Below are 11,934 nucleotides of genomic sequence, written 5' to 3'. Positions count from 1 at the left end.
AACTCTCCATTGACAATAGTCATTGACTTAGACCTCTTGGTTATCTGCATGGCTAAAGTTTCATCTTCAGGTAACTCGCCCCGGGTCATATAAACCAAATATGGAACTGTCCAATCAGGAATAGCATGAAGAGCCGCCACCAACTGTGCCTCTAGGTCAGGAATAGCAAGATCTTCCTCCGTAGGCAATTTGACTGAAGGGTTATGCAGAATATCAAGAAAAATGTTAGGTGGTACTAGTTTACGCTAGGACCCTAACCAGCTTAAAGCATTAGCTGCCTCATTTTTCCTGCGATCAACATGTTCCACTTGATAACCTTTGAAATGACCAACAATAGCATCAACCTCGCGGTGGTAAGCCGCCATGAGTGGGTCCTTGGAATCCCAAGTGCCAGAAACTTGCTGAGCCACCGAGTGTGAGTCCCCAAAACACCTCACCCAGCTTAGATTCATCTCCCTAGTCATCCAAAGACCATGGAGTAAGGTTTCATACTCAGCTGCATTGTTAGTACAAGGGAACATCAACCTTAAAACATAACAAATTTTATCACCTCGTGGGGAAGTCACACTACTAGAAAAAGGGTTGTTACTGGCGCAGCTGTTTTTGTTATTAATGGCGCACTACATGTGCGCCACTATTAACATGCCACTAGTAATAAATACTAATGGCGCACCTCTGGTGCGCCACTAGTATCCCAGATAATAGTGGCGCACCACACCGTGCGCCATTACTATGTCCACCAATGCGCCATTACTATGCCTCCCAGGGGGCCATATTTACCTTGTGCTCTGGGTTACTAATGGCGCACTTCTAGATAATGCGCCACTAGTGTGTTTATTGCAGTGCGCCACTAAAGTGCAGTATGGTGCTCCACTACTATGAATATTAGGATTTTTTTGCTTTTCTGATATTTGCACAGGTTACAAAATACATTACAACACAGAATATAAACAGCACAACATATAAACATCAGATTTATCAAATACAATAGAAGATTAGTCTTCGAATGCAATTCATCATATTAGTCTCTGAATTCAAAAGACCAAACAAAGTTAGAACATTACAAGTCTCGAGACCATGAGTAGCGAGTTTTCCTTCACATTACAAGTCGATATCTAAACTACCATCACATAGAAGAGAGCTGCGGTCACGATGAGCATCATCGCGATGAAACTGGTCTTCATCCGGTTCCTGCTCCGCTCCCTCCTCTCTCCCGCTAGATAGCGCGCGTATCTAGCTTCCACCTCCGCCCTAGTGGTGTACCCTTTGTATCTATTACCGCTGAAACGGTGAACCTATCTCCGACACTCCCCCAGTCGTCGTAGACTCCGGGAACCTTACCCTTGTACACAACATACGACGGCATCTCTATGCACTAGACAAACAAAAGGTTAGTAGCAATTCACAGACAATATATAAGCGATATATAAGTATGCAACAAAAGGATCGAAAGAGAAAAGCAACACATTAATAGTAGGATTCATGGTCCTACTAATAAATAGCATCGATTACATATAAGGTGAACGACTGTCCAAACCAAAGAGACATACAAGTTCATTAGAGTTTAATTACAACATGAGCTAATCGATATTTCAGAACTACATAGCATCACTACTTTCGACTCGACTCAGGGACCGGAGCGTGGATGAAGCCGCCGTCTTTTGTGATGGTCATGAAATCGTGATCGTTGTCAGCCTGCATTTGTAGCGTTGTTTCTATTTCACTATTGGACGGTTGATATTTGAGGTAGAATTGCCCCGAGGTACGAAGGACATCTTAATGGATGATTTCAGCAAACTCCGATTGGATGAGAATGAATTCTTGTCTGAGGTCCGTGTCCTGGATTGCCGACAAGCGTGCGGCCCAATCTTTTAGACTATTTGGCAGCAGAAGGTGATTATGGCCCCGTATGATCGCCCGCATGTGATGGAGGGTGTAGTAGGCATCCTTCCGACCGCCAGGCGGCTGCTTGACGCAGGGGAACGTCGTTACATGGGTGAACACGTGCTTGCCATACCTAAAAATTGGCCTGCTGAAGGTGCCTCCAGATTTGGCGTAGCCGGGGAGAACATCATCAAGAACTTTCTTGATATTTGTGTAGTCTTTATTCGACTGACGGTCCGAGTCGAAATATGTGGCCATCGACAAGTTCGGTCTTAAGAGGATGAGTGTGCAACGTGTGTCACTGCACAAAACATGGAATGTTAGAAAAAAAAAGAACGATCAAAATCTAAGAAATCATATGTTACGGGGCGGTGAGGGGATGACTTACTCGGGAGAGTAAGGCACGAGGAAGTTATCCTTATCTGGGTTCACCAGAATGACGCCTTCGAAGTATGAACTCGCGACTTGCCGGTCCCCAGTGCTGCCCAAGATCTTGGCACACAGGTAGAATGGGTCCACGATCACGATGTCCGGGGTGTTGTCTCTAATGATCTGCATCTCCATACTTAGCGAAAATAGCCGAATGAAGGTGTAGTGCAGCAGATGAAGGTTAAAGATAGCGAAGATGTCATCAAACCGCAGGACGATCATACCCCCGATGGCGCTATCGACAAAGCCCTTGCCCTCTGGCACCTTGGCCACGAAAACCGGGTATGCCACATCATTCTTGGAGAGACGCTGCTTCTCCAAAGAAAGAACACTGTCATGCAGACTCTGCATAGCACCGGTTGCAGCATTGAGCAGATTAGTCAGTAGCATCGGCCTACCCGCCACATGCACCCTCCTCGAGATATCCTTAGGTGAAGGTGGCCCGTCCTGAGCATGGCTCGTATTCGGTGCTGGCTGGCTCGCACCCTTATTATTCTTTCTTTTCCGTCCCTTCTTCTTCTGCTGTAATGGGATCGAGTTCTGCTCAGAGACCACCTTCTTGAGTGTGTTGGGGCTGATAATATTTCTCACCTCGGGTATCTAAGGCTCGGTGAAGGCGGCAGCTGGAGGCATCTCCTGAGAACTAAACGCCAGATGACGCTTGTTGCAATTGGGTTTCTCCGCGGTACCAGCTAGATCGCGATCGTCTTTTGCAGGGTTGGGTTCTTGAGAAGGAGGCCCCAAGAATTCTTCACAGTACCCATGTTCGTTGAAGTACTTATCGGCCCTGGTAAATGTACCGTCGTCGTCGTCCGGATCCTGTGCCATATGCATGTCCAGATCAGCTGACGGCGGTAGCGTTGCGGCGGTCTTGCCATGGCTTGGCACCGGCACGACTGGCGGTGTTGTCTGTGGGGTGGTGTCCCCGCCCCCAAACGAATATGCCTCTTCGGCCAAAGCATGGACGAGCTTATGCAGGCACTGAGGGTCATCACATCATCTTCGTCGGCCCCAGGGGGTCGATACGGAGGTAACAAGTCGTCGCAGCCCCACAGCACCCGAACCAGTTGAACCCTATACACATTGGGTGGCATCAGATTACCGTGGAACAGGCGGTTGTCCGGTTGAACGATTCTGGCCTTGGCAACATCGATCAACTCGCCGTCCATGAAGTGCAGGAGAGTGCATGGAACGTCAGCGGCGCCCTGCGGAAACATGTAGGGCATCAGGGATGGCCAGTCAAAGGCAAGGAGATGAATTCATCGGCCAAGAGGCTTAGTTACTGTGATGTCATCGAGCTCAGCTAATGTCGAGGCACCGCCAACGGCGGGCGTGCAAGTGACGGAGGGGCCGCTTGCTGCCGAGGTGCCGGCCGGCGTAGTCTTCCCACACCCGGGTGCATTAAGCTCCAATGCCGGCGCCGACATCGGAGACACCAATGCCGCCTACGTCGAAGACACCAATGCCGCCGCCGGCGCGTTGTATGAGTTGCTGCCCGTGAAGCTGGGAATTGGGGGCAGCCCCTGTTGGCCGCCTGCAATCCACGCCTGCAGCCCCTCAAGCAAGGTTGGCATAATGGCGGTGATTGTCGCTCCTAGTTGGTCTCGCACATCCTCTTCGACTATCTCCGGAATCCGCGCCACTTGTGCCTTGAGTTCTTGAACCTCGCGCTCCTAGCTTTCCGAGCTGGTCTTTCTCTCCTTTCGCCCAGCAGTATAGTATTCCGACCATTTCGTGGACAAGCCTTTGCTGGCCATACGACCAACTGACGTCGGCTTACTGAGCTTATCCTTGTGTTTCATTAGTTCAACACCCTATTTAAAGTGATGTCCCAAGGGGAGCTCTGAGACGACCCCGAGCTACTGCTTTCAGTTTCCGGCAGAAGGAACGTGAACCATTTAGAACATTGGCTTCATTAATTAGAATGCAACCATATAAAGCTAATTACGTGGGGGTGTATTACTTACCAGAACAAGCTCAAGCACCTTGGTCTTTGGATCCGTGGTAAGCTCCTTGGTTGCCGGGTCAATCTTGTACCGGGCCCTGACATAGTTCCTGGTCTGCTTGTCACAGTATTTATTGAAGATGGACGATAGGCCTTCCTCGGCACGCTCCGCGTCCTCCTTGTCCCATATAGGTTCCTCCACTCTGTAACTGCCGGGACCGAGTTTGTGGACCCCTAAGCTCAAGTCCTGCATATCTTTCCCCCACTGACTAGATTCCGCGGTTGCATTGCTCTCGCACTTGATCTTGAACTCCAGGTAGTCAGCTTCGCTGATCGAAGGATTTGTCTCCTTGATCTTCTCATAACTATCACCTTTTTCAATCCCTCTCTTCATCGCAGCTCTCCAAGTAGCCAGGGCCGTGCTCATCTTCGTGAGGGCGGCACTGTTCACTTTATTCCCTGAGAGGCGTGTGTTTGCGAAGTCACCGGGGAACTTGTATCGTTCGTGCAACTTCATGAAGAGGAGGTTGCGCAAATTCCCTCGGTCACGATGCCTTAGGTTCTCGGTGCTGATCGAGACGGTGCTCCGGAGAATGCACCCGAGCTGTCCCGCATACCCCTTGACTAATTCTTTGGGCGCCATTGGCTGCCCACTGGAGGACACTTTAGTAAATTCCTCCTGGACAGTGCCGAGCACGTTCGGGCGCCGGTCCTTCCATTGCCTCTTCAGGTGGCTGCCATCTGTGCGCGCGCTGCCATCATCAGTGGTGGCATCCTCAGCGGCACCATCAGTGGTGTCATCCCTGACGCCACTAGGGGTTGTGTAGTCGGGATCGGTGTCTTCCGTGGCATCCTCATAGCGGTGAGGTTCTTCCTCCATCGCCTGGGACAGCTCCCGGAATACCTTGCCTAAACCGCCGGCCTCATCGTTGTGGGCCATGTTTTGCTCTAAATAGGAAAAATGCTTGGTCAAAAAGTTGGTTATTGTCAAGGAACAAGATCTCAAAGTTGACCAAATAACGTAATTCTCGAGGAATGTCGCCAAAAAGTTGGTTATTGTCAAGGAACAATTGAGAGATGTTTGTTATATTGCCTAGGTGTTTTGGGATGGAACCTGTTAGTGTGTTGTTGCTAAGGTCCAAGTCCCTTCCTAACACCCTTCTTCTTGTCTCCTCTCACTATCTCTCTCACACACATGGCAAGCAAGGGTGTCTGAGTGTGTGAAAAAATACTAAACTAATCCAAGGGCTGAAAATTAGTCATCTATTTCAGATTCTAGTTTTCTTTCTTGGGGCTTAGGTGTACAGTACAAAACTGAATTTTGGAAATCTACAGAAATTGTTAGGAATTGTCTTAGTCAAGAAGTGCTAGCAAATGGCTTAAATGTATCAGGTCCTACTCTAGTTTACTCTAGTTTAGGTTGCAGTAAAAATGCACCACTATGGAGTATCAGGTCCCTAGCAAAAATGCACTACAGAGGAAGCAACAATGCTACTCCAGTTTTCACAAATTAAAGCAATACTGACTGCAAGCAATATTGTAAAATTACAAAGAACCAAAATTGCAAAATTCAATACTCCATAACATTACTGAAACTTTACTGTGCTTGGAACTATACCGAAACTTTACTCCATATATATATGATCATTTTTTTGAAAAGTTTCATTTAATTTTGTGTTGAGTAGTTTTAATTAAATAAGTTTTTAACTCCTCGAGATGAGAGAAATGAGAAGAAGATAGAAGGGCTACTGCTTGCAAGCACAGCTGCTTGCAAGTCCTATAGTAAATGGTTTCAGTTAAACATCAATTATTTATTCCATAAGAACAAAAAATCAACGGGATCTGTCCTACATTGAGCCTGATTTCCCTTGGCACGGTGAGCCAATTTCATTCATTTGCATCTTCTTTGAAAAAATGTAGTCGGAAGATCACCAACTGTGTTGCCTAAAAAAAGTCATTCTAAATACACATACATGTAGTTTATCGAGTGATGGACAAAAAAACTGTTGATCCTAATTAATTAAGTACTAAGATACCCCGGCCCATACATTAGTCACAAGTACCCCATATGTCCTATTTTTAGCAAAGTCATGCTAAAATTCACGGAAAATTTCAGCATGACCTTTGCTGAAAATAGGACATATGGAGTACCCGAATTTGCCGGAACGTAAGTTAATTGACATTCCGGCAAACTCAAGGGCCTCTCGGGGTACCTTCCAAATCATTATCCCACCCCCGCCCCGCTGCAACCCCACAACACCCCACAATATCATCACAACACGATGGTCGGAGACAAAAACCCCCAATATCATCACGACACGATGGTCGGAGACAAAACCCAGCAATATATCTTATAGCCACGAAACCCTACCCTCATTCTCCTTTCTTCCTCTTTTTTCACTTAAACCTACAAACATGTTTGGGAAAGCAATTAATACAAGGCACAAAAATGGCATGCTATGTAGCCTTAATGCTACAGAACATATGAAATACATGCCAGCAATATATATGATATAAACTTCAATAATTTTTGAATAAAAACAGTAGCTAAAAACAGTAGCAAGCAAGCAATTCATTTGACTAACTATTTAAAACAGTAGCAAGCAAGCTGTTTTCATGGCTGTGCATGGCTCACTTGATACCATGCATGGTTTATTAATTCATGTGACAATATACTGTGTAGTTATGTCAATGCTCCACTTGACATAACTATTTTCACTCTTCTTATTATTCTCTCAGCTAATGCCTATATTTTCCCATGCATGAACTGCAACGTGTTGTAGTACTGAAAGTCTAAAATAAAAACAGTTTCTAACAAAGGACATATGTGCTGAAACAATGACTAGGAAAAGCTACTTGCACACCAAAGGAAAATATTTCAGCAAAAGCTTTGCAGACAACACAACAAGAGCAGAATATCCTCCTGCAAACAACTGGTTCCAATTTACTTGAAATACCTTCATTATGGAGATGTATTCTTACAGTGCTAGTGGAAAGAGAGATGTATTCATATGATTATAAAACTACCTATGTGAAGTGTACCCTTTGCAGCATATCTGCAGATGAACAATTGAAATAAAGTGGTGTTTTTCTCCAGCATCAAACTTTCACAAAATAAGGAACCAGAAACATGCACACTCTCACAATCTTCCATTTTAACACAAACACAAGTTTGCCTTGTTTTATCCAGCACAAGTGCCTTCATACACAAAATTCAGTGTTATGATCACATGGCTGCACTACCATGCTACTGAGCTTATTGAGTATGATGATCACACAACGCAATAGTTCTTTTTAAACAAGGCATTGGGTGATCATGAGCAGAAAGCTCAAGTTACGTGATTTGGTTCCTATTTTAAACTCAGGAGCAGAAAGCTCAATCGACATCATTTGTCTTCCTTTTTTTATAATCGGGATATGTTATTTAGCCAAAGTGCACAATTTTAATATGATCACTTGGCACTTCACTACTTCCTGACAATGAAGCTTTTCCTCCTAATTGCTCCACTTGTCAATTCATGGGTCATGAACTGTAGTTAATTTAGCCACTCCAAAAGAATAGAGGAACTGAGTAAGCTATTGCCAATCATTTGAGTAGAAAAATATTTTTTTGTCTAAGATATCTTGATGCCACATTTTCTACTAATTTAAACTACTACCACTTTTCAGGCTCACTATCCACCAAGGACAGACATTCAAAGTGGGTTTGAACCTAATTTGACCTAAATTCGAGAGGGATTTGACCTAAACCTAGTAGAAGAGAGAAGAAGAGGGCATGGCCGGGAGGAAGAGAGGAGAAGAGAAGGCAGAGAGAGGAGGGCAATGAAGATTACCTGACCACGATCAGGTGGTGGCCGGAGCGGAGACGACGGAGGGCGGAGACGGTGAGCTTGGGGGGGGGCGGGGATAGACGGCGGGGGGGTAGCGAGGTGCTCGGGCCGCCTCTCCTGGTGGGAGCGCGGGCCTCCTCCTCCTAGTGCTCCGACGGTGACTCCAGCGGTGGAGCGGGCGCGAGGGTCGTCGGGTGCGGGGTTCGTCGGCGGCGGTGGAGCGGGTACGGGGGCCGAGGCGGATCTGGCCGGTGAGGGGGATTTGGCGTGGGGGTGAGGGGGATCTGGCGAGGGAGGGATAGAGGGGGGAAGGTTAGCAACGGCGCACCATCAAGGGGTGCGCCATAAACATAGTGATAGCAATGGCGCACCTTCAACTGGTGCGCCATTACTAACTTTTTTTATTATTTTTAGTTGCATCTAATAATTTTTTAGAAAATAACGATCAAATTTGAAAACATTTATGAATGTGAAAAAATATCATCAAATTTGTTATTTGAAAATATTTATGAATATAAAAAATATCATCAAATTTGTTATTTGAAAATATCATCAAATTTGTTATTTGAAAATATTTGAAAAAATATCATAAAAAATTGGTATACCAATGGCGCACCTCCTAGGGGTGCGCCATAAGTACCTTGATTGCAATGGCGCACCTTCTCCTGGTGCGCCATTACTAACTTTTTTTAGTTGCATCTAATAATTTTTTAGAAAATGACGATCGAATTTGAAAACATTTATGGAATGTGAAAAATATCATCAAATTTGTTATTTGAAAATATCATCAAATTTTTTATTTGAAAATATTTGAAAAAATATCATAAAAATTGGTATACCAATGGCGCACCTCCTAGGGGTGCGCCATAAGTACCTTGATAGTAATGGCGCACCTTCTCCTAGTGCGCCATTAGTAACTTTTTTTATTTTTTGTTGCATCTAATAATTTAAAAATATCATCAAATTTTAAAAAAGTCGTGAATTCAAAACGTGCCCATTAAATTTAAAAATATTCATGAGTTCAAAAAATATTAACAAATTCAATACTTTTTGTGAGTTAGAAATTCAATACCAGAATAAACATAAATAAAAATTGGTATACCAGAATAAACATAAATACTAGAATAAACATAAATACATATTCATGAGGACTAGAACAGAAGAAATATCATTTCAATATGTCGAAATACAATCGAGAAATGAAGACTACAATTTAAATACAATCGATCTTAGCTAGCTATCTTTTCACAATCTTCTTGCCCTTCTTTTTGGCAAATGGAGTTCTCCTGTTGAACGGACGTCCTTTAGGTAGGGTGGTCCTGCTTCTTCTTGTGGTGTATGGCACTTCATCGTCGTCGTCATGTTCCATCTTCGGGTCGCCGTACTTGTCAAAGTCTTGCTCATTGGCGACTCCATCCATTCCGATGATCTTCCTTTTGCCTCTCCTCACGACAACACGACTAGGCTTTGACGGGTCGGTAATGAAGAAGCATTCGTCTACTTGGGAAGCCAGTACCCATGGCTCATTTTTCGCGGTGACGTTTGCGCCCACGGTCTTGGATTTGGCTTCGTGTATAACCATGGTGGTGAAATACCGGTGTTCTTTTAGAACGCTCTTGGCCCATCCGAGATGGAACATCGGGACCTTCTCTCTAGCGTAGCTCAGCTCCCAGATCTCCTCGATCCTTCCGTAGTATCTGTCCTTGTCGTTACCGGTGTAGGATTCCATTGTTACCCTGGAGTTCTGATAACCATCGCTCTTCACGTCCTTGTCCTTGGTGTAGAATGTGTAGCCGTTGATATCGTACGCCTCATAGGTCATCAGGTTGTGCTCGGCACCCTGTGACAAGGCGAATATGAGTTTTTCTTCCGCGGAAGAATCCTCATTTAAAGGGTACGATAGAAGCTTCTCCTTGAACCAACGCGTGAAACATGAGTTGTGCTCTTTGATTATATCTCCGTCCGTCCTCTGTTGGCCTCAGTCATTGTACGTCTTCTCAATAAAGGTTTTGTGCTATACCATCCAAGGATCGACCACGTCTATGTGTTGTAGCGTGACAAGGAGTCGACCCTCGAAGTCGACATGCATTTCGCGGCGACCATCGTGGTGACCCCATCCAGCGAGCCTGCTGAGGTGCCTGTTGACGGGCAGACCAACGGGGTTCTCGATGCCTAGATAATTCGTACAGTAGGAGATGCACTCTTCGGTCAGAAAGCCCCTGTCTATGCTTCCCTCTAGACATGACATGTTGCGAACATATCCTTTGATGACACCATTCATCCTTTGGAACGGCATCATGCTGTGCAGGAACATCGGCCCGAGTTGGATGATATCCTCCACGACTTTCTAACACCCACGATGCGGCTATATCTCCCACGTGTCGGGGCACGACTTAGAGGCATAGCCGCATGGTAGGCATGTCGCAAGAGGGGTAATCTTTACACATCCCATGTACTGAATAAGAAAGGGATAAAGAGTTGGCTTACAATTGCCACTTCACACAATACATAAATATAGCATACGTCATCCAGAATACAATCAAGATCCGCTACGGAACCAAATAAAAAAATCCAGCCCCAAATGCTAGATCCCCGATCGCCCCGACTAGGCTCCACTACTGATCAACTGGAAACGAAAGAACACCACGAACAAGATCTTCATCGAGCTCCCACTGGAGCTGGGTTGCGTCACCTGCACTGGTATCATCGGCACCTGCATCTGGTTTTGGAAGTATCTGTGAGTCACGAGGACTCAGCAATCTCACACCCGCGAGATCAAGACTATTTAAGCTTATGGGTAGGAAAGGATAGTGAAGTGGAGCTGCAGCAAGCACTAGCATATTTGCTAGCTAACTTATGCAAATAAGAGCGAGAAGAAAAGCAAAGCAACGGTCGTGAACTAGAAGTGATCCTGAAACTACTTACGTTCAAGCATAACACAAGAACCGTGTTCACTTCCCGGACTCCGCCGGAAAGAGACCATCACGGCTACACACGTAGTTGATTCAATTTAATTAAGTTAAGTGTCAGGTTTTCTACAACCGGATATTAACAAATTCCCATCTGCCCATAACCGTGGGTAAGGCTTTCCAAAGTTCAAAACCCTGTAGGGGTGTCCCAACTTAGCCCATCACAAGCTCTCATGGTCAACGAAGGATATTCCTTCTCCAAGGAAGACCCGATCAGACTCAGAATCCCAGTTACAAGACATCTCGACAATGGTAAATCAAGACCAGCAAGACCACCCGCTGTGCCGACAAATCCTGATAGGAGCTGCACATATCTCATTATCAGGGCACACCGGATAAGCTAAGCGTACGGGAGGCAACATAACCCAAGTTGCCAAGGGACGGCCCCGCACGGTCCTCTAGTTTGGACCAACACTCAGAGGAGCACTGTCCCGGGGGTTTAAAATAAATATGACCCTTGAGTCTGCAGAACCCAAGGGAAAAATGCTTAGGTGGCAAATGGTAAAACCATGGTTGGGCCTTGCTGGAGGAGTTTTATTCAAGGCGAACTGTCAAGGGGTTCCCATTATAACCCAACCGCGTAAGGAATGCAAAATCAAGGAACATAGCACCGGTATGACGGAAACTAGGGCGACAAGAGTGGAACAAAACACCAGGCATAAGGTCGAGCCTTCGACCCTTTACTAACTATATAGATGCATTAAAGTAAACAATATATAATATTGATATCCCAATAATAAACATGTCCCAACAAGGAACAAACTCCAACTTCACCTGCAACTAGCAATGCTATAAGAGGGGCTGAGCAAAGCGGCAACATAGCCAAACAACGGTTTGCTAGGAAAGGTGAGTTAGAGGCTTGTAATGACAAAATGGG

The sequence above is a fragment of the Triticum urartu genome, chromosome 5 (genome assembly GCF_003073215.2).
Source record: "Triticum urartu cultivar G1812 chromosome 5, Tu2.1, whole genome shotgun sequence".
Classification (NCBI taxonomy): Eukaryota; Viridiplantae; Streptophyta; class Magnoliopsida; order Poales; family Poaceae; genus Triticum; species Triticum urartu.
This window is presented reverse-complemented; position numbering follows the sequence as displayed.